A 27,257-nucleotide genomic window follows, 5' to 3' on the forward strand; every position below is an offset into this window, starting at 1 on the left:
AATAGGCTTTAATCCCTTCCTGCCTCCAAAGAGACGGGACCCAGGGTGGGACGGCTTCCCACCTCCTGGCAAGAGGACACGGAGGCAGGTTGGGGGCGAGTTTGCCACCCGCCCCCAAATTCTGCAACTTTCCCGACAGTCCCGCCTCCTCGGGGCTGAGAAAATCCAGCCCCTTATGTCTCATCATTCACTGCAACTCACTAAGACGCTTCCAAAGGTGCACACACATCTGTCCAAGAACGCAAAGTGTTGAAAATAAAGATTTCAATGTTTGACAACACAGTACCAGAAACTTCACATGAACATTGGCTAAACCACCCAAGTGCCTACCTTTGTGTGTTGTTAGTTGGTATGCTTGCAGTAGGATGAGGGTGAGTGTGAGGGGTGGCTAGTGAGATGGGGAAGTGATAATGTAGATAGAGAGGGATGAGTGGAGGTGCAAGGTAAGTTGGTGTGAATAAGAATGTGCAGGAGTAGGATAGGGAAGGCAGAGTGATGGGGATGTGATGAGTGACACAGCAGGATGAGGTTGAGTGTGGCTTGGTAGTAACTTTTCGTGATCTACTGAGATCATTGAAAGGTTTGTGCCACTGCAGCCTGGTCCTCCTGATGACATCCCTGCTGTGTCCTCCTGTGCAATGTGCAACCAGACTGCATTAGTCTCCTGGGGAGGTCTCTTCCGCCCATTGGAAGGGAAGAGTACCTCCCTGCATGCTGTGACTCCCTCCATAAGCATATGGAGGGAGTAATGGGAGAGCCTGGGTGCAGCCGTGCACCTTTGTGCAGTGCTTGTCAGTGTTTGCAACACCTCAATGCTGTAGAACACGGACAGCACAACTGTCAAAATCAATTTGGACATGGTCCCTTTAAGGAAACCGGCTGATGACGCGTCATCAGATGACGTCATCGGACCCACTTCCTTTTAATTGGCCGGGAACCTCGTAGGGCGGGCTTAACAAGGCCCATCATCGGAATATCTTGTTGGAGGCCGGGATCGATACAGATGCGGGGTCCCCACACGGCACCAACGCTGTCCGCCCCGGAACTGCCGAGGTTGGAAAAATCCAGCCCTATATGTTTAGGCTTCAATTTAATGTTGCCCGCTAATCTTTACTCATAACCTCTCTTTGCCTCCCGTATTAACTTTTTCAATTCTCCCTTGAACTTTCCATATTCTTCTTGGTTATTAACTGAATCTTGCTCCTGAAATTTGTCAAAAGCCTCTTTTTTTCTATTTTATTTTAACTTTTATTTCCTTTGTCATCCAGGGCGCATTAACTTTGAATGCTCTACCTTTTCCCTTCAAAGGAATATGCCTAGTTTGTATCTGAACTACCTCTTCCCTGAATGCCTGCGATTGCTCCATTGCTGCTTGACTCTGCAATCTCCTTTTCCAATCTACCGGTGCTATGTCCCTTCTTAAATCACTGATATTAGCTCTTCCTCAGTTCAGCACATTTCTCTTTGATATTTTCTAGTCTCTTTCCATAATTACTCTAAACCAAATTATGTTGTGGTCACTGTGAGCGAGATGATCTCCTACTATAACACACTTCACTTGCTCGACTTCATTTCCCAGAACCAGATCCAACACGGTTTCCTTCCTTGTTGGACTGGAGATACATTGTTAGAGAAATTTCTCCTGTACACATATCAGAAATTCTTCTCCTTCCCTACCGTTAGCACCATGTTTTTCCTAGTCTATATTAGGGTACTTAAAGTCTCCTAATAATACTACACTATTTTTGTTGCACACCTTACAAATTTGCCAACAGGGCACAATTTCAAAATTTGCAGATGACATGAAACTTGGAAGTGTAGCAAACAGCGAGGAGAATAGTGACAGACTTCAAGAGGACATAGACAGGCTGGTGGAATGGGCGGACACGTGAGAGATGAAATTCAATGCAGAAAAGTTTGAGGTGATACATTTTGGCAGGAAGAATAAGGAGAGATACTACATGCTAAATGGCGCAAGAAGAGAACAACCTTGGGGGTGTTTGTGCAAAAATCTTTGAAGGTGGCAGGACAGGTTAACAAAGCAATTAGTAAAGCATATGTCGTCCTGGGCTTTATAAACAAAGGCATAAATCCAGGAAGTTATGCTAAACCTATATAAATCATTAGTTCGGCCCCAGCTGGAATATTGTGTCCAATTCGGGGCACCACACTTTAGGAAGGATGAAAAGGGTTTGGAGAGGGTACAGAAGAGATTTACTATAATTTTTTTTTAATTCATTTTTATGGGATGTGGGCGTCGCTGGCAAGGCCAGCATTTATTGCCCATCCCTAGTTGCCCTCAAGAAGGTGGTGGTGAGCCGCCTTCTTGAACTGCTGCAGTCCGTGTGGTGAAGGTACTCCCACAGTGCTGTTAGCGAGGGAGTTCCAGGATTTTGACCCAGTGACGATGAAGAATGGTTCCAGGGATGAGAGATTACAGTTACGTGGATAGACTAGAGAAGCTGGGATTGTTCTCCTTAGAGCAGAGAAGGCCATGAGGAGATTTGATAGAGGTGTTTAAAATCATGGAGGGTTTAGATAGAGTAAATAATTGTTTCCAATGGCTGAAGGGTCGATTTCCTGTGTTGCTGCTCACAGTGAGTCAGGGGATCCGACATTTGTGTTTTTGCTTGTATGTGACTCTTTTATTCTTGCTCTTCTTTCTGTAAGTCTCTCTTTCCCTCCGCCTTCTCTTTCATCCGTATGACTTTAAGAGCTAGACGCTCTGATATGGCCGTGGTGCTGCCGCCTTTACACCCACCTGTTCCCCCTGACCCCAGCAGATCTTCCGGGTCAAGCTCATTCGCAGGAAGTTGGCAGGCTCCTGGCCATATTTCCAAAACCTCTGGATTTCCTGCCTTAGCTGGAGGTGAGGAAATGACTGTTCATCTACTGGTAAAAAAACACTGTGAATCATTTGATTAGTTGCTTCACTACGCTACAACAGTGTCTACACTTCAAAGGTACTTCATTGGACGTAAAGCGCTTTGGGACGTCCTGAGGTTGTGAAAGGCAAGTCCTTCCTTTCCTTTTCCTTTTCCTCTCCTTGTGTGGGTTCTTTGCTCCTTGACAAATCGGCTGAAGAGATAGTGGTTATTTAAGCCAATCACAATAGTGTAACAGGTGATTTTTGTTTTGGCCCATTTGGTGTAATGTGGGCTGCATGCAAGACTTTAAATTTTATAGGTAGATTATGGTAAGATGTTGAATGACAAAACAAAAACCTCTTTAGTGAAGCCAACTTCTCCATAATCATCAATGTTTCCCAGTCATACATTGATGTGGTGAACAAACTTTATATGGTCTCAGCAGTCTCCATGTTTCAACATTTTAGGCATACACATAGCCCACTTTTAAAACCACAAAAAGTTAACTTGGTAATCTTTGTATTTACTACATTCAAGGTCTAAAAATTTTTCCTTTTTATTATCAGTTTTGGAAACAATAGCGTCTTTTAGAAGTACTTGGATACATGTCCGTCATCTTTTCTCTTGGGAACTGTAAAAAAAAAATAGGTTTTCACCAGTAAAATTTTATTAAAACAAGTTTCCACATTTAACCTTTCAGTTAGAGTACAGCATGTGAAAAGGTATATTGTGCAGAGTGGAATTTGATAGTGATAAAATGCTGTCTGTGTTGCCCAGGCAAACACTGATACCTCATCTTGGGGCAAATGAACTCTCCCCCATAAAGCCAGTGTCAATGAGCTTATTGTGATATTTTACACACACATACGCACACACACAGACACGCAGATATAGACACACACACGCGCACATACACACATGCACACACACGCATGCACACACATACAGACACGCATACACACGCACACACTGAATTTGGATGATCAGCCATGATCTCATTGAATGGCGGAGCAGGCTCGAGGGGCTGAATGGCCTACTCCTGCTCCTATCTTCTATGTTTCTATGACACACACACACACACACACACACATACAGACACGCATACACACGCACACACACATGCACACACACATACAGACTCGTAGATATAGACACGCACACACACACACACACACACGCACATACAGATATGCACACACATGCACATACAGGTATACACACACATGCACATAGACACGCAGATATAGACGCACACACGCACACACATGCACATACAGACACACAGATATAGACACGCACACACACATACAGACACGCAGATATTGGCACGCACACATACAGACACGCAGATATAGAAACAAGCACATACAGACACGCACACAGATGCACACACACAGGCACATATAGACACACGTGCGCACATACAGACATGAACGCACACACATACATGTGCACAGACGCACAAGCAAAAACACACACTCGTGGCAAAAAAATGTAGCTTTCTTTTATGTAGGCTTTTAATAGGTTGGGCTCCACAATCAGAGATGATTAGCTATTTTAAATTTTGCCATACGAATGTGGAAATTCCAGGATTTGTAAATCCTAAGGCCTGTTTTATTCTCTTGGTTTCCTGACTGGGAAACAAGTCACTGGGCACTGTCGCCGGCAGTAACTCGAGAGTTGCATTCTGCTCTTATATAAATCTCATGTGGCCCTTATCTGGGAAGCAAACTTTCCTAAACAAACTGCCGATCCAAATGCAGTAAAATAAAAAGATGTGCCAACATCCAGATGAACGGTTATTACAGTCTCTGCTTTTACAGGAACCTACATCATCCTGCTGACAGTCACTCTGCCAGGCTCAATTTTATTGATTCTTTTTATAATTTGATCAAATAGGAAATACTCTTCGAGAACCACACCGTTAACTGCGCCCCCCCCCCCCCCAAAATCGTCTAACTGTAACTAACTTCACTGTAACTCTACCATTCAGTTTACTTTTAAGGTCATCCATGGGTCAGGAATGAAATAACCTGATACCGGAAATAAGGCTCCCTTTGTGATTGGATACTAAACTGGCACTGGTGCTGGGTCAGTTTGGCAGTTCAGTCTTCACAGTTGAGTTCGTTGACAAAGCTTAAACTAGCTTTAAGTGATGCAACAGTGCGCATAAATTAAAATTGAGCGCAGGAGATTTAGGCCGCGATCCCTGCAGTTACTCTGGGATCGCACCTGTCATGTCTCCCTAGGGCTGAGGTTTGTGCAGAACCTCTGTGAGTGGGCCTTCAGTGGTGTGGGGGGGAGGGAGGGGGTGCGGGTGTCGAAACTGCAAAGCTCGCATTGCTTCTATTTGAGACTGCATGGAGTGGAAAAGGTCTAGAGGAGGGCCACTCAGTTGATGTCAAGTTTTAAGGGCCCTTAGTTATCAAGATAAGGACAGGGAATTGGGAGCATTTTACTGTAGACTTATAATTAATAGTGAAAGGATTAGATTCTGCTCAAGTGGACAGGTTATTTGAGCCAGGTAGACAGGGGAAGATGAGGCGGCCTCAGTGCAAGTTCTGAAAGTATAAAGTAGGTTAGATGCCAGGAAGTATTTCTATCCTCAGAGAGATGTTGACCTCTGCAATAGGCTGCCGCTGTGTGTGATGAATGCACTGCAGTCCTTCAAAAGGGAGCTGAATGAGTTCCTGTGAGGAGACGATATCCTGAGTTATAGAAGGTAACTAGGTTAACTGGGACTAGTGATATCGATCACTGCATTCTCCTGGAGTTTGCTTGATTGCCGTTGGGAGTTGGAGAGGAATCTTCCATTTTTTCCTTAAATTGGCCTAAGTTTTTTCAGCCTCTCTGTGAATCTTTGGAATTCTCTAACCCAGAGGGCTGTGGATGCTTAGTTGTTGAGTATATTCAAGACTGAGATCAATAGATCTTTTGGGCATTAAGGAAATCAAGGGATGTGGGGATAGGACGGGAAAGTGGAGTTGAGGTCGAAGATCAGCCGTGATCCTATTGAACAGCGGAGCAGGCTCGAAGGGCCATATGGCCTACTCCTGCTCCTGATTCTTATGTTCTTATTCAGGGTGTTGTGGCATTCTGGCACAAACCCATCAACAATGGCTTGTAAGTAAAGTGAAAGTAAACTAATGGCTGATATAAAAACGTTAGTTACAAATTTGCACATCTTAAGCTACTTTCACATTGCCCTAGTAGGGTTAATTATGCAAATGAAATGTGTCTCTAATAGTTCCATTATTAACAAAAGCTCCTCTTAAATGTTAAAAAAAAATTCTGGTGTCCCTGCATTTTTTAGCCAGCTAGAATCGATTGCTGTCGGCCGGCAGGCTCTGCTCATCGATTTTAAATTTCCTTCCCCTTTTGAATGTGTTCTTTCTTGCTCCACCAGGCTAGAATGGCAACAGGACGCTAAGCAGAGAGCCTTGGTGTTGGGCAATAGAGAAGTACCTTGGTGACAAATGATAGACACACAGACATATATGTTCAATGAAGCACTATGATTAGCTATTATTGTGATAGCTGTGCGTTTAGAATATGGAGGAACAGCGAAAATATGTGTGAGCATGAAGAAGGATGCTGCTGGAAACAGGAGCATAGAACATAGAAGATAGGAGCAGGAGTAGGCCATTCGGCCGCTCGAGCCTGTTCCGCCATTTAATGAGATCATGGCTGATCATCCAAATTCAGTATCCTGTCCCTGCTTTCTCCCCATATCCCTTGATCCCTTTAGCCTTAAGAAATATATCTAACTCCTTCTTGAATATATTTAATGAATTGGCCTCAACTGCCTTCTGTGGTAGAGAATTCCACAGGTTCACCACTCTCTGGGTGAAGAAATTCCTCCTCATCTCAGTCCTAAATGGCTTACCCCTTATCCTTAGACTGTGACCCCTGGTTCTGGACTCCCCGACCATCGGGAACATCCTTCCTGCATCTAATCTGTCTAGTCCTGTTAGAAATTTATAAGTTTCAATGAGATCCCCTCTCATTCTTCTAAACTCCAGCGAGTATAAGCCTAAGGAGGAGCATTCATGGTTTGACTGCAAGGCTTCTCTTGACAGTAAGAACCCATCTATATGGTGTCAGTGCCATACCATTCAGTGCATTTACAGTGATCCATTAGAGAATATCTTACTTTATATTTATGCAACTATTTGTTATATTTATTTTTATATATATTATAGAATCATGGAATGATACAGCACAGAAGGAGGCCATTTGGCTCATCGTGCCTGTGCCAGCTCTTTGAAAGAGTTATCCAGTCAGTCCCACTCCCCTGCCCTTTCTCCATAGCCGTGCAATTTTTTCTCCTTCAAGTATTTATCCAATTCCCTTTTGTAAGTTATTATTGAATCTGCTTCCACCACCCTATCAGGCAGTGCATTCCAGATCATAACAACTCGCTGCGTAAAACAATTTCTCTTCTTCTTGCATGTGATTGTTTTGCCAATTATCTTAAATCTGTGTCCTCTGGTTACTGACGCTTCTGCCAGCGGAATCAGTTTCTCCTTATTTACTCTATCAAAACCTTCCTTATGTATAAGTACCTCAAAAGATACAATGCCTCAACCATTCCCTGTGGCAAAGCATTCCATGCTCCAACAACCCTCCGCGTAAAACAAATTCTCCTAATCTCTCTCCTCACTCTCCGTGCTGATTTTAAAATAATGACAGCTCGTCGCTTGACTCCCCAACCAGAGAAAATAATCTTTTCCTAGTCACTCTATCAAAATCTTGCATAATTTTAAAAACCTCGATTAAAAAGAAGAGAAAAACTTGCATATATACAGCACCTTTCACAAGTTCAGGGCATCCCAACAGCTAATGAAGTACTTTTGAAATGTAGTCACTGTTGTAATTTAGGAAATGTGGCAGCTAATTTGTGCACAGGAAGATTCCCACAAACAGCAATGAGATAATGGCCAGATAATCTGTTTTTAATGATGTTGGTTGAGGGATAACTATTGGCCAGGACACCGGAAGAACTCCCCTGCTCTTCTTCAAAGTAGTGCCATGGGATCTTTCTTGTCCACCTGGTTTTTTGTGCTCAGGTCTTTGGAGTGTGACTTGAACCCACAAACCTTTTGACTCAGAGGTGAGGGTGCTGCCGCTAAGCCACAGCTGACACCTTTTATTAATTCTCCTTTTAGCCTTCTCTCCATTGAAAACAATCCCAGTGTCTCAAGTCTCTCCTCATCAATGCATTTAAGGGGAAGCTCGATAAGTACATGAGGGAGAAAGGAATAGAGGGATATGCTGATAGGGTGAGATGAAGTAGGGTGGGAGGAGCCTCGTGTGAAGCATAAACACCGGCACGGACCAGTTAGGCGAATGGCGTGTTTCTATTTTGTTAATTCTTTGTAATGTAATTGTGGTTGAAGATATTTCTCAGGGTGCACACACATATTGGGCATCTGCTGATACTCAAAGATTTGGGTTATAATGCCCACAAGAACATAAGAAATAGGAGCAGGAGTAGGCCAATCGGCCCCTCGAGCCTGCACCGCCATTCAATAAGATCATGGTTGATCTGATCCTAACCTCAAATCTACTTTCACTCTCCACCCCACCCGAACCCATGTGATCTCCCAGGAGAGGCGAAAAACCAGATAAAAAACCCAATGGCCAATTTGGGAGAAAAAATCTGGGAAATTCCTCTCCGACCCATCTAGGCAATCGAAACTCGTCCAGGAGATCACTCTGTCCCTGTATTTCCTGCAGTACTTACCTTCTGTAAGAGGTGATCTCCACCCCAGCCAGGAACAGGCCCAATTTACTCTTGAAGGACTCCTAGCTGGCAGCCTGTTCCCGAGGTCTCCACTAATCCCTGTGTATAGAACCATCTCCTGAAATCTAACACAGAATTAGAACACAAGAAGTAGGAGCAGGACCAGGCTACACGGCCCCTGGGCCCGCTCCGCCACCCACAGGGCCATGACCGATCCGAACCTACACTCATGTCCGATTTCCTGCCCGCTTCCCGTAACCCCTAATTCCCTTTACTTCTAGGAAACTGTCTATTTCTGTTTTAAATTTATTTAATGATGTAGCTTCCACAGCTCTCTGGGGCAGCAAATTCCACAGACCTACCACCCTCTGAGTGAAGAAGTGTCTCCTCATCTCAGTTTTGAAAAAGCAGCCCCTTATTCTAAGATTATGCCCCCTAGTTCTAGTTTCACCCATCATTGTGAACATCCTCACCACATTCACCCAATCAAGCCCCTTCACAATCTTATATGTTTCAATAAGATCGCCTCTCATTCTTCTGAACTCCAATGAGTAGAGTCCCAATCTACTCAACCTCTCCTCATATGTCAACCCCTCATCCCTGGGATTAACCGAGTGAACCTTCTTTGTACTGCCTCGAGAGCAAGTATGTCTTTTCTTAAGTATGGACACCAAAACTGTATGCAGTATTCCAGGTGTGGTCTCACCAATACCTTGTACAACTGCAGCAATACCTCCCTGTTTTTATATTCCATCCCCCTAGCAATAAAAGCCAACATTCCATTGGCCTTCTTGATCACCTGCTGCACCTGCATACTAACGTTTTGTGTTTCGTGCACCAGGACCCCCAGATCCCTTTGTACTGCAGTACTTTCCAGTTTCTTGCCATTAAGATAATAACTTGCTCTATGATTTTTCCTGCCAAAGTGCATAACCTCACACTTTCTAGTATTATATTCCATCTGCCAAATCTCTGCCCACTTATTAGCCTGTCTATGTCCCTTTGCAGGTTTTTTATGTCCTCCTCACTCACTACTTTCCCTCCCATCTTTGTATCATCTGCAAACTTTGATATGTTACACTCGGTCCCCTCCTCCAAATCGTTAATATAGATTGTAAAGAGTTGGGGTCCCAGCACTGACCCCTGCGGAACACCACAAGTTACTGATTGCCAGTCTGAGAAAGAACCATTTATCCCAACTCTCTGCTTTCTGTTAGATAGCCAATCCTCCACCCATGCCAGAATATTACCCCCAATCCTGTGATTTTTTATCTTGAGCAATAATCTTATGTGTGGCACCTTGTCAAATGCCTTTTGGAAGTCTAAATACACTGGCCTAGAAATTCAGTGCCCTTAGCACCGATTTTGCGGCGCTAGAGGGCCTAGCGCTGCAATTGGCGCCGGTTCCTAAATTGCCTGGGGCCCTTCCGCGGCGGTAGACCGGTAGCGCTGCGCCGGCACCGATGACGTCATCGGTGTGCGCAGCGTCCCGGTTGCCGTGGTAACCCGGCCCCAAGCCGAAATTCAGTTGCGGCCGCCTCGCCAGTGGCAGCCGCAACTAAGACTCCGGCAAACGAGTGTTGCCGGAGTCTGCGCCAGCGCTTTAAGGAGGCGCGGCGGCCGGCCGCTTTCCCGCCGGCCGCCTGCCCGCAGCTCCCTCCCCGGACTTCTCCCCCCCCCCCCCCCGGAACAGATGCAAGCCCGGCACTTGTCCGAGGTGCCAGGCTCATTTTTGCAGAGATTTGCGCGGGCCGCGGCCGGGTGCAGGCAGCTCCTCCTTAACGGAAGGAGGAGGCCTGCACTTCCCGAGCCTGCCGCACCGCAGCGGGCGCCGGAATAGCGCTGCAATGCGGCGCGTTGCGCCAGTTTTCAGGCGCTAAAACCCTTCAGTAGCGCCGGCAGCCGTTTGGGCGAGACGCTACTGAATTTTTGGCGCGCGCAAAGGGACTTCGCGCCAGCGCTAACTTCCGGCGCTAAAGCCCTGGCGCAGCGCAAACTCAATTTCTAGGCCACTATGTCCACTGGTTCCCCTTTATCCACCCTGTATGTTACGTCCTCAAAGAACTCAAGCAAATTTGTCAAACATGACTTCACCTTCATAAAACCATGCTGACTTTGTCCTATTAAATTATGTTTATCCAAATGTCCCGTTACTGTCTCCTTAATAATGGACTCTAAAATTTTACCAACCACAGATGTTAGGCTAACTGGTCTATAGTTTCCAGCCTTCTGTCTACTACCCTTTTTAAATAAGGGTGTTACATTAGCAGTTTTCCAATCTGCCGGGACCTTTGCTGAGTCCAGGGAGTTTTGGAAAATTATTACCAATGCATCCACAATCCCTACCTCCACTTCCCTCAAGACCCTAGGATGTAAGCCATCAGGTCATGGGGATTTATCTGCCTTGAGTCCCATTATTTTACCGAGTACCACTTCCTTAGTGATTTTAATCGTATTTAGCTCCTCCCCCCCCCATAGCCCCCTGTTTGTCCAGTGTTGGGATATTCTTCGTGTCCTCTACTGTAAAGACTGATACAAAATATTTGTTCAGCGTTTTTGCCATCTCCATGTTTCCCACCATGAATTTCCCGGTCTCATCCTCTAAGGAACCAACATTTACTTTAGCCACCCTTTTTCTTTTTATATAACTATAGAAACTCTTGCTATCTGTTTTTATATTTTTTGCTAATTTACTTTCATAATCTATCTTCCCTTTCTTAATCAATCTTTTAGTTATTTTTTGCTGTCTTTTAAAGACTTCCCAATCTTCTATCCTCTCACTAGATTTGGCTACCTTATATACCCTTGTTTTTAGCCGGATACTATCCTTTATTACTTTACTTAGCCACGGATGGCTGTCTTTTCTTTTACACCCTTTTTTCCTCAGTGGAATATATATTTTTTGAAAGTTGTAAAATAACTCCTTGAATGTACACCACTGATCATGTACCATCTTACCCTTTAATCTATTTTCCCAGTCCACTGTAATCAATTCCACTCTCATACCTTCATAGTCTCCTTTATTCAAGCTCAGTACGTTTGTTTGAGATCCAACCTTCTCACCCTCTAATTGAATATGGAATTCAACCATGTTATGGTCACTCATTCCAAGGGTATCCTTTACTAGGACATTTTTAATTAATCCTGTCTCATTACACAGGACCAGATCTAAGGTTGCTTGCCCCCTGGTCAGTTCAGTTACATACTGCTCAAGAAACCCATCCCTAATACACTCAGTGAACTCTTCCTCAATGCTGCCCTGCCCAATTTGATTTGTCCAGTTAATATGAAAGTTAAAATCCCCCATAATTATAGCTGTTCCCTTATTACAAGCCCCAACTATTTCCTGATTAATACTCCGTCCAACAGAGTTGCAACTGTTAGGAGGCCTATAGACTACGCCCACTAGTGTTTTTTCCCCTTATTATTCCTTATCTCCACCCAAACTGTTTCACTGTCCTGATCCTTTGACCCAATATCATTTCTCTGTATTGCAGTGATTCCTTCCTTTATTGACATAGCCACCCCACCTCCCCTTCCTTCCTGCCTGTCCTTCCTGATTGTTAAATACCCTCGTATGTTTAATTCCCAGTCATGGTCACCCTGCAGCCATGTTTCTGTAATGGCCACAAGATCATAACCATATGTAGTTATTTGTGCCGTCAACTCATCCATTTTGTTACGAATGCTACGTGCATTCAGATAAAGAACTTTCAAATATGTTTTGTGACACTTAGTTCCTGCTTTGTCCCCTTTTGCTACTTTACCTTTTACTCCATGCATTCTGTCCCTTCCTGACACTCTCTGGTTTTTAATTCCCCCACTGCTACCTAAGTCTATGACCTTCTCCGTTGTCATTTTTATTATTTGCTCTCTAGAAACCTCCCCCCCACTAATTCGTTTAAAGCCCACTCTACAGCCCTAGTTATATGATTCGCCAGGATTCTAGTCCCAACACTGGCCAAGTGAAGTCCATCCCAACGGAACAGTTCTCTCCTGTCCCAGTACTGGTGCCAGTGTCCCAAGAAGCAAAACCCATTTCTCCCACACCAGTCTTTGAGCCATGCATTTAACTATCTAATTTTATTTATCCTAGCCAAATTCGCTCGTGGCTCAGGTAATAATCCAGAGATTATTTCCCTTGAGGTTCTGTTTTTTAATTTGACCCCTAGCTGCTCATACTCCTTTAACAGAACCTTCTTCCTTGTCCTATCTACGTCGTTGGTACCAACATGGACCACGACAACTGGATCCTCCCCCTCCCACTCCAAGTTTCTCTCCAGCCCAGAAGAGATGTCCTTAACCCTGGCACCGGGCAGGCAACACAGCCTTCGGGACTCCCGCTCTTGACTGCAGAGAACCCTATCTATCCCCCTAATGATACTATCCCCTACCACTACAACTTTTATATTTACTCCCTCCTCTTGAATGGCCCCCCATTCCACGGTGCTGTGGCCAGGTTGCTCATCCTTCCTGCAGTCCCCGCTTGCGCCCCCACAGGGAGTAAGAACCTCGAACCTGTTTGACAAGAGCAAGGGCTGCGACTCCTCCAACACTACCTCCTGGATCCCCGTACCTGCCTCACTCATAGTCACACCGTCCTGTCCCTGACCACGGACTACATCTGAATTAATTAATTTCATAGGTGTGACTACCTCCTGAAGAGTCCAGGTACTTCTCCCCCTCCCTGATGTGTCGCAGTGTCTGAAGCTCGGTCTCAAGCACATCAACACGGTGCCGGAGTTCCTCTAACCTCAAACACTTACTGCAAATGTAATCAGCATGAGCATCAATGGTGTCCACCAGCTCCCACATTTCGCAACAGTAACACATCACCTGCTCACTCATTCTATATAATTAATTAAATTTCTTATTATTAGTTATGAAGGCCCTCTGCCCCGATATAGATGATGAATATCACACCACTATTTAATAGGACTTACCAACTTATAAAGGTATAAAAGAGAAGGAAGAGGACCTACCAACCAGCTGATCACCTACCTCCCTTTTGAATGCTGTCTGTGGGACCTGTTAGGTTGATTCGTCTCGCTGCTCCGCTTCCGCAGTGCTGGCTAAGCCTGAGAGTGGGAAACAAAACAGGGCAGAAACACCCCCTCACCTCCCACTTACCCGAACTCTCTCACTTACCAAACTCTCGCTTGCACTCAATGCCGACAGCACTCGCGCTGCCGCACTCGACCTGCCCCTTTTTAAACCCGGATTCTACTTCCGGTTTAAACTCCCCAACAATTTAATTTACTTTAATAAATTAAACTTACTTCAAAAAATTAAATTTTCCCTTCACTTAAATTCTCTAAATAAACTTAAATAACTTTTCTCTCACTTACCAAACTCTCGCTTGCACTCAACGCCAACCGCACTCGTGCTGCCGCACTCGACCTGCCCCTTTTTAAACCCGGATTCTACTTCCGGTTTAAACTCCCCAACAATTTAATTTACTTTAATAAATTAAACTTACTTCAAAAAATTAAATTTTCCCTGAGATAAGGATTATACACATATATTGAGGCCGATTTATAGAAGCCTGGTTTCACATATCCTACTTATACTTTTAAGTCATTATGACTTAAATTATTGGGAGTAAATTTGAGGAAAACAATTCTGTAGATTAGGAATCACAAGGTAATTCCTAAACTAAGCTTTTGATCGAAGTTTAAAAAAAATAAACTATAGTAATTGTGACACGTGAGCGCGGTATGAAATCTCAAGTACTACATGATGAATACAAGATTTCCCTTGTCTCTAGTGCTAGGGACTAGAACTGACGATCATGGAAACCGTGAAACAGAGAAATGGATCGCATTGACCACATTTTGAATAATTGGTAAAATAATCTGCTGTAATCCATATGTTTGTGTTGGACTTTTTTGTGATTCATCCTTGGACTAACTAATGAGGGATATTACGAGGAAGCCCACAGCAAACTGGTGAAGACTTGGCGCATGCTGAGGTTAAATACACTCCAGCGATGGTGTGAGGCCTGTCAAACGTTTTGCCTCATGTCTGTTCTACATTAAAAAATAAAGCGCTGACACGGCTGAACAGCACAGCAAAGCTGTTCAAAGCAATTAAACTTGCTTGTTCAGAGCTGGCAGAACAAAGGGACATTTTAAAAGGGATGTGTTTCTCTTTTTTCATATTTGGAACAGTGTCAATACTTAGTAATGATGCTAGCTCAGTTTGAAAAGTGAAGAAAATCAGATGCCTTTTATACAGCTGTGACAATTTTCTCTTTTTTTTAATGCAATAGCTAACCTAACAATTTTCTTAAAGTAATATGACATAACCCCCCAAAAAAACAGGTGGGTTGGAGTCAGGTGGGAGGATAACGTGTTAAAAAACTGAATCCCGACCCCAGCCCACCTCCAACCCGCCCACTTCTGGCTCTAACAGAGGTTGCGCAGGGACTTATGGGTTTCCCGTGCTCTATTGCCCCCCCCCCCGCCCACCCCCCGCTCCCAGCGAATCCAAAAGTAAAAATTCCGGCCAAATGTTATCCTGTTGCTAGTCAGCAAAGAGAATATCCTGGTCCTGTGGAAATGTCAACATTCTTTGTGCCAATATGAACAACAAAAACAACAATTTGTATTTGAATTGTTTCTTCAAAAAGGAAGGTACACTGAGCAATGGTGAGAGAGTTTAGGAAATGTGATGGAAGTTTGGTTTTAGGAAGGCAAGTAGAGAGGTGGGAGGATTTAGGGAAGGAGTTTGAAGCACCTTGGTATGTTTTGCTACATTCAAGGCGCTATATGATTACAATTGTTGTTGTTGTTCCAGAGAGTAGGCAGCTGAATGCTCAGTCACCAATGGTCAGGTTAAGGGAGGTGGGCTTTCGAAGACCAGAATTGGAGGACAGAAAACTGAAGGGGAATGCATGGCTGGTTGCAGATGTTGAGTGGCTGCGGTCATGGAGAGATAGGAAGATACGGAAATGTATTTAATGCATTCAGTCTGTTCCGGGCCAGTGTAAGTATGTGAGGTTAAGAAAGATGGGCGAGCAGGACTTTGTACTTGCGGTTTAAAGTGAGTTGGAGTTTCTGGAGGGTAATGGTTGGAAGGCTAGAAAGATGAATATTGTAAAAAAAAAATAGTCTAAAGGTGAGAAAAGCGTTGATATGGATTTCAATGATGGCGGGATTGAAGTTGAATAGAACTTTGTTAATTCCTTTAGTGTAAGTGCTCATTGAACTTGTTCATTAAAAATTAAAAATAGAAAATGCTGGAACTGCACAGCATGTCAATATACATCTGAAAGAGAAAGATGGGCTGACGTTACATGTATGACCCTTGAGTTCTTTTCTCGTTCAGCTGCTGCTTGACTTACTGTACATTTCCAATATTTTATATTCTTATTTCATATTTCTACCAGTTTTCCTTTTTAACTCTACTTGTTAATTTCCAAGTGAGATCTATTTGCATTGTTTCTAACACGTATTTTGTTATGAAGCCATATCTTTCACCTTACAAGTGTGATATAATTTCAAATACATTTTAATAATGAATTTATGTTGAAATAATATAGTTTCCTGCAAATAATTTGAGAGAAAGAGGAGAGTGGTCAGTAAACATGCTAATAGAAAATTTAAATATTTGTTTATGCTGTTATATGTCATGATGATGGTGAGTAAACAAGTGCCATGCAGCCGATAAGGTGGGCTCTGATGAATGATAAAGCATAGATTGATTTTGTTTTGTTCTCAGGCTAGACTTTTTAATTTATTCGTTTGGTACATTTGTTTGTGCTGACAGCTCCAGACTATGTCCTTTCAGCGGTTTGGGGAGTTAGCAGTCTGCTCTGGCTGCCTATTGGCATGAAACACATTTGTTCTTCTGTTAATGTGTTTGGAGTGTCTTCATAACTGGAGTAACTGGCAGAGACGTCAGCACCCTTTCTAGCAACAGGCTGTGTTGAAAGACTGGATTTGGCAAGGGCAGGCTGTGAAAGAGCAGCACTCTCCCTAAAGGACAGATTGAATAGTAGACAGGAAGACTGTCAGCTAATGATGTAAGTTCTATTCAGTATTTGAAGACAAAAAGTCTTTATTATTTTGGTGATCCTTTGCGTATGACCATCCTTTTCAGCTTATTTCCCCCTCTAGTATTCTTTGCATTGTTCCTGAAGGCACCGACTCATTGTTGTTTGGTCCTTTGGATGCTGGCTCTCCTCCAGTATGCTTTGAACAGACTGTTATGGCAAACTACTGAACAGAGTCGCTCTCGGATGCTCCTGTGTAGATCTTGGGATGTGGTTTTAGAGTAACATGGTCTGCAACGGGTAGTCAAAACTGCCCAACGCATTACCGGCACCCGGCTACCGACCATAGAGCACATATACCAGAAACGCTGTTTACGGAGGTCACGGTCCATCATCAAAGACCCTACCCATCCCAGCCACAGTCTGTTCGCCCTCCTGCCATCTGGGAGACGCTACAGATGCATTCGCACCCGTATGACCAGATTTAGGAACAGCTTCTTTCCCAGGGCTGTCATCCTACTGAACTCCACAAACAAACTCTAAAGCCTGCACATCTGCCAATGCACTTTATTATGGTTATGTTTATGTTAATGTATTACAAGCCAAATGTATGTTGAATGTTTAAATGTCTTAATCTAAATGTACACTCTCTGGAGCCGCAAGCCTACATTTCGTTGTACTGCACTTGTGCACTAACAATGACAATAAAAGTTGATTTGATTTGATTTGATTTTGGAGCTGGTCATCACCCTAGGCTTTTGGCCCAGACTGGGGCATAGCATAAGGAAACCACAGGAAAGGAAAGATAAAAAGAAAAATACCTTAAAAAAGGTAAAATAAATACTTACTGTATCAAATGAAAAAGATTTTAAAAAGCTAACAAATATTTCAGCTTACAAATATTCATCATATGCACTATTCTTAGATTTGACACTAGAAAGAAAGAAAAGAAAGACTCGCATTTATATAGCACCTTTCACAACCTCAGGATGTCCCAAAGCGCTTTACAGCCACTGAAGCACTTTTTGAAGTGTGGTCACTGTTGTAATGTAGGAAACGCGGCAGCCAATTTGTGCACAGCAAGCTCCCACAGACAGCAATGTGATAAAGACCGGATAATCTGTTTTAGTGAAAACAAAGACATGGATTAAATTTTGGAATAACATCTAAGCTTAAACTTCCAGTTCTGAACATCTTGGTTCTGAATAAAAGTTATGGCTAACACAGGGATGCTGCATCGGGGCACATGGATCCAAAATATTTGGACTTCTGCTTATTGTGTGGAGTTGAAACTCTCACTAAAAATAGTCATCTTTGTCATGATTTTTTTTTATATGTATTTCCCTCCAATCTATTGTTTAGTACGGAAGTACAATTCATCAAGATTTCATTGTTCAAAATGATGAATTAGATTTCCTGTGTGACAGATGTTTTACAGTTACAAATCAAAATAATGTTTACTCGTCATTTTCTTTTATCTCCCCTTGCTATGTACCCTTCTTGGCCAAGGACCGAGTAGGTGACCCGCTCCCATACCTCAGAGTGACTCTCCAGAAAGAAAGACTTGCATTTATATGGCACCCTTCATGACCACCGGACGTTCCAAAGCGCTTTACAGCCAAGGAAATACTTTTTGAAGTGTAGTCACTGTTGTAATGTAGGAAAATGCGGCAGCCAATTTGCGCACAGCAAGCTCCCACAAACAGCAATGTGATAATGACTGGGTAATCTGTTTTAATGATGTTGATTGAGGGATAAATATTGGCCAGGATACTGGGGATAACTCCCCAGCTCTCCTTCAAAACAGTGCCGCGAGATCTTTTACGTCCACCCGAGAGAGCAGATGGGGCCTCGGTTTAACGTCTCATCCAAAGGACAGCACCTCCGACAGTGCAGCACTCCCTCAGCACTGCACTGGGAGTGTCAGCCTAGCTTTATGTGCTCAAGTCTCTGGAGTGGGGCTTGAACCCACAACCTTCTAGACTCAGAGGCGAGGGTGCTACCGACTGAGCCATTAGCACATGCAAGGGGCCCATTGCCTGATTCAGCCGTCCTGACAAATGGCCCGACTCAATTTCGGGTCGGATGTCTTTCAGGCGTCAGTGGGGCCTGAAATTGGGCCTGTAAACTGAACGCAACAAGGTAAAATTTCTAGGCCGATAACTCTAAGATGCAGGTTTCATATGAACCATCAAAAGAAAAACACTAAAGGCTGACAAAGCATTACTTACTGTACATTTTTTTGAAATTATTGCAAAATTATAGCGCAAATGTCTCAGCGCAGCACAACTGCTGTTTAGTCAGGTAAGTGATTCCTGTGAAACATGTGTATTTTGAGACAAGCATATTATCGTTTTTCATTCTGATGTAATTAGCCTTAGTAATCCTATACATTATTAAACCAGTGCAAACTCTGCCAAAAACATTAAGCTGGAACAATTCGGCACAGTGTGTCTGCTGATTGCTTTAAAGTAGCTGTTTTCCTGAATTTCAGGCAAATGATTCTGATGATCCGCTTTGAAACTGTTTTCATTTGTTATTTCTAGCTCCCATGTGTTCGCTGCCAGACGCTGCTTTTTTTTTTCTTCCTGAGCCTGGTTCTGATTGAGCAGTGAGACCCACAGAGTGAATATGTAAACATGTAATAGATCATTAAGATATTGGTTTGCCTCACAGCTGCACTGACTGCACAGAGTAGTTTCACAGTGACACAAGGCTCGGGGATTCGTTCCAAGCAGTAAGCATGGCCATTACCAGCTGAGCAATGCCTTTGGCCAAATATTTGCTCGACAGTCTTTTTGAGAACAATTACGGGGGGGGGGGGCGCGGGGGAGGGTGGTGGTGGGGGAACGATTTAACTTTATGTTAATAGGAGAGTAGAAGGAGTTTGTAGTAGATTTTCTTTCAAAAGGGAATTGGATAAATACTTGAAGGGGAAAAATTTGCAGGGCTATGGGGTAAATGGCAGGGGGAGTGGAATGAATTGGATCGCTCTTTCAAAGAGCTGGCACAGGCACTGACGTAAGAAAACTACTAGGCACTTGGTCTAAGCGTTAAACAAAGCTTTAATCAACTGTTTTACAACATGGAGGTCTAGTTGTGTCTTTCACTAGTTCCTGTTAAGAATGTCCTGCGCAAGCTGGGCCCGTGCCCGAGTATTTATACTCTCCCTGGACAGCGCCACCCATAGGCCGCTCAGTATTATTTCATAAGTCTTTCTTTCATGAATGACTGATTCATGTCAGACACGATGGGCCGAATGGCCTCCTTCTGTGCTGTATCATTCTATGATTCTAGGAAATAAATAAACAAACAAACTTGCATCGATCACATCATAACGTTTAAGGTAGGAAGAAAGCAGCGTGGGATTACTTGCTTTAGAAAGCACTACAAACATCTTTTCACAATTATTAACCTCCGAGTCTCTCTGAGTGGGCCATTTTATAAAGCTTTCAGCTCACACATTGGGGTCAGTTTAAATTTTAAATTGCAAGAGTTTCATTTTTGTTACAAACCTAGCTTATTAAAAAGAAGTAGCAAAAAAATCCTCCTTTGCAGTCAAGGTAAAGAACTGAAGTAACTATTAGAATCTGCTATTTTTTTCCCCCTGACGCATTTGCCACAGGGGAGGTGTTAAGTATCAGGATCAAGCAACCTGACCCCATTCCCGCCTCTTTAAATTTAACATACACAAATCAGGACATTGACAAGGCTCCCACAAAAGGCAGGGGGGGAGCCAATTAACTTTCCAAAGTCACGGTCTGATGACAACATCGGTGGCGCGACTCAAATTTAACTGGAAGTGAGCGGGAGGGCCGGGCTGTCGGCCGCCCGGCAGCTGATCCAAGGCGAGAGCTGCTGACTCCGGAAGGTAAGTTCTAAATATCGACTCTTTTAGCACGCCGTGTGGGCCGGGAGCAGAGGGCGTGCTCCCCAACCCACCCCCAGGCCTCACAAGGGAGCCTTCAACATCACTCCGGCCCCGATCACTGCCCGTAGCCTCTCCCCATCCCTGGCCCTGATCTATAAGAACAGAAGAAATAGGAGCCGGAGCCTGCTCCGCCATTCAATAAGATCATGGCTGATCTTCTACCTCAACCCCACTTTCCTGCACTATCCCCATATCCCTTAATATCCAAAAATCTATCGATCTCAGTCTTAAATATACTCAACGACTGAGCCTTCACAGCCCTCGGGGGTAGAGAATTCCAAAGATTCACCACCCTCTGAGTGAAGAATTTTCTCCTCATCTCAGACCTAAATGGCCAACCCCTTATTCTGAGACTGTGACCCCTGGTTCTAGACTCCATAGCCAGGGAAAACATCCTCCCTGCATCTACCCTGTCAAGCCCTGTAAGAATTTTGTATGTTTCAATGAGATCATCTCTCATTCTTCTCAACTGTCTGCCCAGAGCCTTCAGCTCCCCCCACCCCACTACCCCGGCCCTGATCTCCAGCACTCCCCCATTCCCTGGCCCACTTCTCTAGACGCCTCCCGGCCCCAATCTGCAGCCTTCCCCCAGCCCCATCTCCATTCCCCACCCCCCCCCACCCCCGACTCCGATCTCCAGGCCCTCCACCCACTCCGGCCCTGATCGCTAGACTCCCCCAGGCCCCAATCTGCAGCCTCATCTCAGCCATGCTCTCCAGCCTATTAATTTAATGATAGAGAATGATAGCATTTTTTTCAATAATCTTTAGGAGTCATAGAAGCAGTAATTAGTTTGGTAATTAGATCTTAAATATCATTTTAAGACCTAGCTTGGATGTTTAACTGACTCTTCCACTTGACTTTAATGAACTGGTCATAATCTAAACAAACATGAAACAGAAGAGATAAAAGACTAAGCAGTGAAAATTACAAGTCAGCCAGCATGGGTTATTTAAGATCATAACAGAGATAAAGAAAAGAGGCAGTAGATTTTATCAAAACTGAAATGCATATTACGCTTGAGTAAGAAGTAGCTTCACTGTTCTAATTGCTACCCAAGCATAGAATTTAACACTTCCTTTAACTCCAGCAATGGGAACCTATGAAAGGTGAGCACATATTTTTTCTCCCCTCATTGAGTTGAGAAGTGTTAGTACAGGGAAATGGAACACAATCACACAGTACATCAGCATTAATCACTTCAAAGTCAAGTATCTTACAGATTATATGCAAGGTAAAAGTCCTGAAGCAGAACTCAAGAAATGGTAAAAAGCTCCAAAAAAGTGCCAACTCTAAGGGGGAGAAATTGGGTGAGTAGCGCCACTTGTTAGCGCCTAAAGAGGCGGGCAGTGGCTGTAGCGTCACTGGCTGCGCCTCCTGCGATATTGAGTTGGGGCGATAATGGTGGCGTTAGGCTTTTACGCTGCGCCGCGTGCGCAGCGCCCCATTCGCGCCCCGTTCACGATATTTGGTTGCGAACGCCGCAGTTGCGCCATTCGCTACCCGCACCCGGTTCACGGGGCCTTACTGTGCCGGCAGCGGCGCAAGTTAAGCTGGAGGTGCGGGGCGGCCGCCTTTTTTGGCGGTCGCCTGCGAGCACCTCCATCCCCGGCCTCCTGACCGCCCCCCCCGCGGCATTGCCGGCTGTTTCCCGAGAGCCCGGCACTTCTCCTCGGTGCTGGGCTCTTTTGCCGGCATTCGTGATCGGGAATCGCGTTGTTGCAGGCCCCTCCCCCTTAACAATGGGAGGAAGGCCTGCAGTACCGCAGCGTGCCGTACCGCAGCGTGTGGCGCTGCGGCACGTTGCGCTGCGATATTCAGTTCCAGCGCCCTAAGAGGGACGCGGAGCTCCTCGAACCTCGCCTCGTCTCCCTCTAGGGGCAATGAAACTGAATATCGGACGATCGCTGAAGACTCGAACGCTGCGCTAAATCCTGCGCTCAGGCGAACTTGGCGCCAGTTTGGCGCCTCAACCCAATTTCTAGGCCTAAGGCTCTTCACACAAGTGGAAATCTGGAACTCTCTTCCCCTAAAAAGCTGTTGAGGCTGGGAATCAGTTGATAGTTTCAAAACTGAGACTGATCGATTTTTGTTAGGCAAGGGTATTAAGGGATTGATACGCTTATCAATTACTTCATAAAAGGTGGTGAGTCGAAGAAGAGATGACGAGTCGAAAGAAGAGATGAATAAGGCTTTTATTAGCTAAGAAGAGACCATGCTTCTTCGTGAGTGACTGAACAAGTCTGAACGAAACCCACACAGTGGTGGGTGGAGTCAGCTGAGGCATGCCTCCATACACAGCGCCACCCAGAGGTGGCAATATACAATACAGTGGTTTACCACATTCACCCCTTGTTTAATGTGAAGTCCGGCGGGGTGAAGGGTACTACAAGTTAAGTCTATCAGGAGGCCTTGTCTGACGTCCTGATCGTCGTGGTGGCGGCGGTGGTGTTGCAGCATCCGACGTCGGGTCTGGTGTCTGGGTGGTTGGCGAAGATTCCTGGGGCTTTGGCATGCCGTCTGCAGGGGTTGGGTTGGGAGGGGTGGTGGGGGATAACAGTGGTAAGGGGGATAACGGTGGTAAGGGGGATAACGGTGGTAATTCAGGGGTACCCGAGGGTGCGAGATCTCGTATGGAGACCGTGTCCTCCCGCCCGTCTGGGTATGTCACCCAGGCATACTGGGGGTTGGCGTGTAGGAGGTGCACCCGCTCGACATGGGGGTCCGTTTTATGCGTCCTCACGTGCCCAGGAGAAGTCAACCATGCCGGTAGCGAGGTTCCCGATGTAGACTTCCGGGGGAAAACGAACATTTTCTCATGAGGGGTCGCATTAGTGGCAGTACAAAGCAGTGACCGAATGGAGTGGAGCGCTGCAGGGAGGACCTCCTGCCAGCGGGAGGTCGGAAGGCCCTTAGATTTTAGTGCTAAGAGGACTGCCTTCCAAACCGTCGCGTTCTCCCTTTCCACCTGGCCGTTCCCCCGGGGGTTGTAACTGGTGGTCCTGCTCGTGGCGATACCTCTTGTTAGCAGGTACTGCCGAAGTTCGTCGCTCATGAACGATGAGCCCCTGTCGCTATGTATATAGCTGGGGAACCCGAACAGAGCGAAGATGTCATTCAGACACTTGATGACCGTGGTACTGGTCATGTCTGGGCAAGGGATGGCAAAGGGGAAACGGGAGTACTCATCAACTATGTTGAGGAAGTACACATTGCGGTCAGCGGAGGGGAGGGGCCCTTTAAAATCGACGCTCAGGCGTTCGAAGGGGCGGGTGGCCTTGATCAGGCTTGCTCTGTCCGGCCTATAGAAGTGCGGTTTGCACTCGGCGCAGATTTGGCAGCTCTTGGTCATGGTCCTGACCTCCTCGATGGAGTAGGGCAGGTTACGGGATTTGATAAAATGGAAAAACCTGGTGACCCCCGGGTGGCAGAGGTCATTGTGGAGGGACTGCAGCCTATCACTCTGCGCGTTGGCGCATGTACCACGTGATAGGGCATCTGGGGGCTCATTGAGTTTCCCTGGCCGATACAAGATATCATAATTGTAGGTGGAGAGTTCGATTCTCCACCTCAAGATCTTGTCGTTCTTGATTTTACCCCTCTGCTTATTATTAAACATAAAAGCTACTGAACGCTGGTCAGTGAGCAGGGTAAATCGTTTCCCGGCCAGGTAATGCCTCCAGTGACGCACCGCTTCTACAATAGCCTGGGCCTCCTTTTCGACGGAGGAGTGTCTCGTCTCGGGGCCCTGGAGGGTCCTTGAGAAAAAGGCCACGGGTCTGCCCGCCTGGTTAAGGGTCGCGGCTAGGGCGAAGTCGGAGGCATCGCTCTCCACTTGGAAGGGGATGGACTCATCCACCGCGTGCATTGCGGCCTTCGCGATATCGTTCTTGATAAGAGTGAAGGCTGCACACGCCTCTGGTGTCAGGGGGAAGGAGGTGGCTTTGATGAGGGGCCTGGCTTTGTCTGCATAGAGGGGCACCCACTGGGCGTAGTAGGAGAAAAACCCCAGGCATCTCTTCAGTGCTTTTTGGCAGTGGGGAAGGGGTAGCTCCATTAGGGGGCGCATTCTGTCGGGGTCGGGCCCGATGACTCCGTTCTCCACCACGCAGCCGAGGATGGCCAGGCGCTTGGTGTGAAACATACATTTTTCCTTATTGTACGTTAGGTTCAGCCGTTGGGCCGTACGGAGGAAATTTGCTAGATTAACGTCGTGGTCCTGCTGGTCGTGGCCGCAGATGGTGACGTTATCCAAATAGGGGAAGGTTGCCCGCAGCGCGTTCTGGTCAACCATTCGGTCCATCTCCCTTTGGAAGACCGAAACCCCGTTGGTGACGCCGAAGGGGACCCTAAGGAAGTGGTAGAGGCGGCCGTTTGCCTCGAAGGCAGTATACTGGCGGTCCTCATGGCGGATGGGCAGCTGGTGGTACGCTGACTTAAGGTCGATGGTGGAGAATACTTTGTATTGCGCAATCTGATTGACCATATCAGATATGCGAGGGAGGGGGTACGCGTCCAGCTGGGTGTACCGGTTTATGGTTTGGCTGTAGTTGATTACCATGCGGCGTTTTGCAGTGGTTTTAACGACTACAACCTGGGCTCGCCAGGGGCTAGTGCTACCTTCGATAATGCCCTCCTTCAATAGCCGCTCCACCTCAGAGCTGATAAAAGCTCTGTCCCCGGCACTGTACCGCCTGCTTTTGGTAGCGATGGGTTTACAGTCGCGGGTGAGGTTAGCGAACAGGGGAGGGGGGGGGACTTTTAATGTGGAAAGGCTGCAGGTGGTTTGCAGCGGGCGATTTAAAAGTTGTTGGTTGCAGACTGTGAGTGGGGGGAGGGGTCCACCGTATGCTAGTGTGACACTCTTAAGGTGGCACTGAAAATCCAACCCTAGCAGGACGGCAGCGCAAAGACGGGGCAGGACTAGCAGTTTAAATTTTTTATATTCAGTGCCCCCTACTGACAGGGTCACCACACAGTAGCCGCTGATGTCCATTGACTGGGACTTGGACGCCATAGAAATGCGATGGTGCGTTGGCAGAATCGTGAGGGAGTGGCTACGTACCGTGTCGGGGTGGACGAAACTCTCTGTGCTCCCGCTGTCGATCAGGCAACTGGTGGCGCGGCCGTTTACCGCGATATCCATCATGGAGCTGGATAGATGGTGAGGGAGGGCTTGATCCAGCGTCACGGAGGCCAGTATGTGGCTTAGTGAGTCACTATAGTCATCCGCCGAGACGGTGGTCGGTTCCGGTGACGAAATGGCGGTTGAGTGCGTTGGATACGATGGCGGCGGATGCCATGCGGCCGGGGGTACACAAAATGGCGGATAAGATGGCTGCTCCCACGGCCCGCACGCTGCGCTGCTGGCTGGCTTCCCCTTGCAGGCGTTAGCGTAATGGCCTTTCTTCCCGCAGCCCGAGCAGGTAGCTGTCTTAGCTGGGCAGTGCGCTCTGGGATGTTTTAGCTGGCCACAGAAATAGCATTTTGGGGCCTGGTTACTGGGCATCGAAGCAGTTCTTACCGGAGGCTGCTGTCTCGGTTGGGTCGCTGCAGCGGTTGGTGCCGGGGGCGGCGGTCCCGTGTCCCACGGTTTCGATTGCCATGTCTCGGCGCCGTTACGGGGGTATGCCTCGAGGTTTCGGTGGGCCTCCTCTAACGAGAGCGCAAGGGCAATGGCCGTCTTCAGGTCGGGTTCCTTGCTTTCTAGCAGTCTCTGCCGGGTGTGGTCTGACTGGAGGCCCCTGACGAAGGCATCACAGGCGAGTCCCTGCGCGTGCTCCACAGCCGTTACCGCTTTACAATCGCAGTCTCTGCAGAGTGCCAGTAGCGCCCGTGCAAATGCCCCTACCGATTCTCCCGGTTGCTGCCTGCGGGATCCCAAGAGGTGTCGGGCGTAAATTGTGTTCACTGGGCGCGTATATTGCCCTTTTAGTAGCTCGAGGGCCGCCACGTACGTATTAGAGTCCCGGATTAGCATATATACTTGATGGCTCACCTGGGCGGTCAAAATTTTCAGTTTGTGATCCTCCTCTGTAACCTGTGAGATTGCGAGGAAGGATTCAAAGCAGCTCAGCCAGTGTTCAAACTTGGCTGATGCACCCACCTCTTGAGGGTCGAGGTCCAGGCGTGGTGGTCTGAGGGCTCTCAGCAATGTCTGCTGTATCCGTTGCTGTTGTTGCTCCTCAGGTGTCGCCATTTAACTTTTAGCTAATAAAATTGATACGCTTATCAATTACTTCATAAAAGGTGATGAGTCGAAGAAGAGATGACGAGTCGAAAGAAGAGATGAATAAGGCTTTTATTAGCTAAGAAGAGACCATGCTTCTTCGTGAGTGACTGAACAAGTCTGAACGAAACCCACACAGTGGTGGGTGGAGTCAGCTGAGGCATGCCTCCATACACAGCGCCACCCAGAGGTGGCAATATACAATACAGTGGTTTACCACAGGGATATAGAACCAAGGCGGGTAGATGGAGTTAAGATACAGGTCAGCCGTGATCTCATTGAACAACAGAACAGTCTCGAGTGTCCCTGTACTCTACCTCAACAATGTGCCTTAGTTTAACATCAGAAAACCACCCCTACTACGTATTCCCCACAAGCGATTCTTGTGGCTACTCTGAGTTACATTGCCAAATGTAAGGGACAGTTTTTTTGCTGTGGGCCCACACTCACTCAGAAACTGTGTTCAGATTCTACAAACTCATATTATA

General features: G+C 46.1%; 1 protein-coding gene across 1 annotated transcript in view; it reads left to right on the forward strand.

Moving 5' to 3' along the window:
* piezo2b (piezo-type mechanosensitive ion channel component 2b) overlaps nucleotides 1–27,257 on the forward strand; it is an 852,062-nt gene that overhangs the window by 330,709 nt on the left and 494,096 nt on the right. The window lies entirely within an intron of this gene.

Source organism: Somniosus microcephalus, chromosome 7 (assembly GCF_052327205.1).
Source record: "Somniosus microcephalus isolate GS21.2 chromosome 7, FLI_Smic_1.0, whole genome shotgun sequence".
Lineage (NCBI taxonomy): Eukaryota > Metazoa > Chordata > Chondrichthyes > Squaliformes > Somniosidae > Somniosus > Somniosus microcephalus.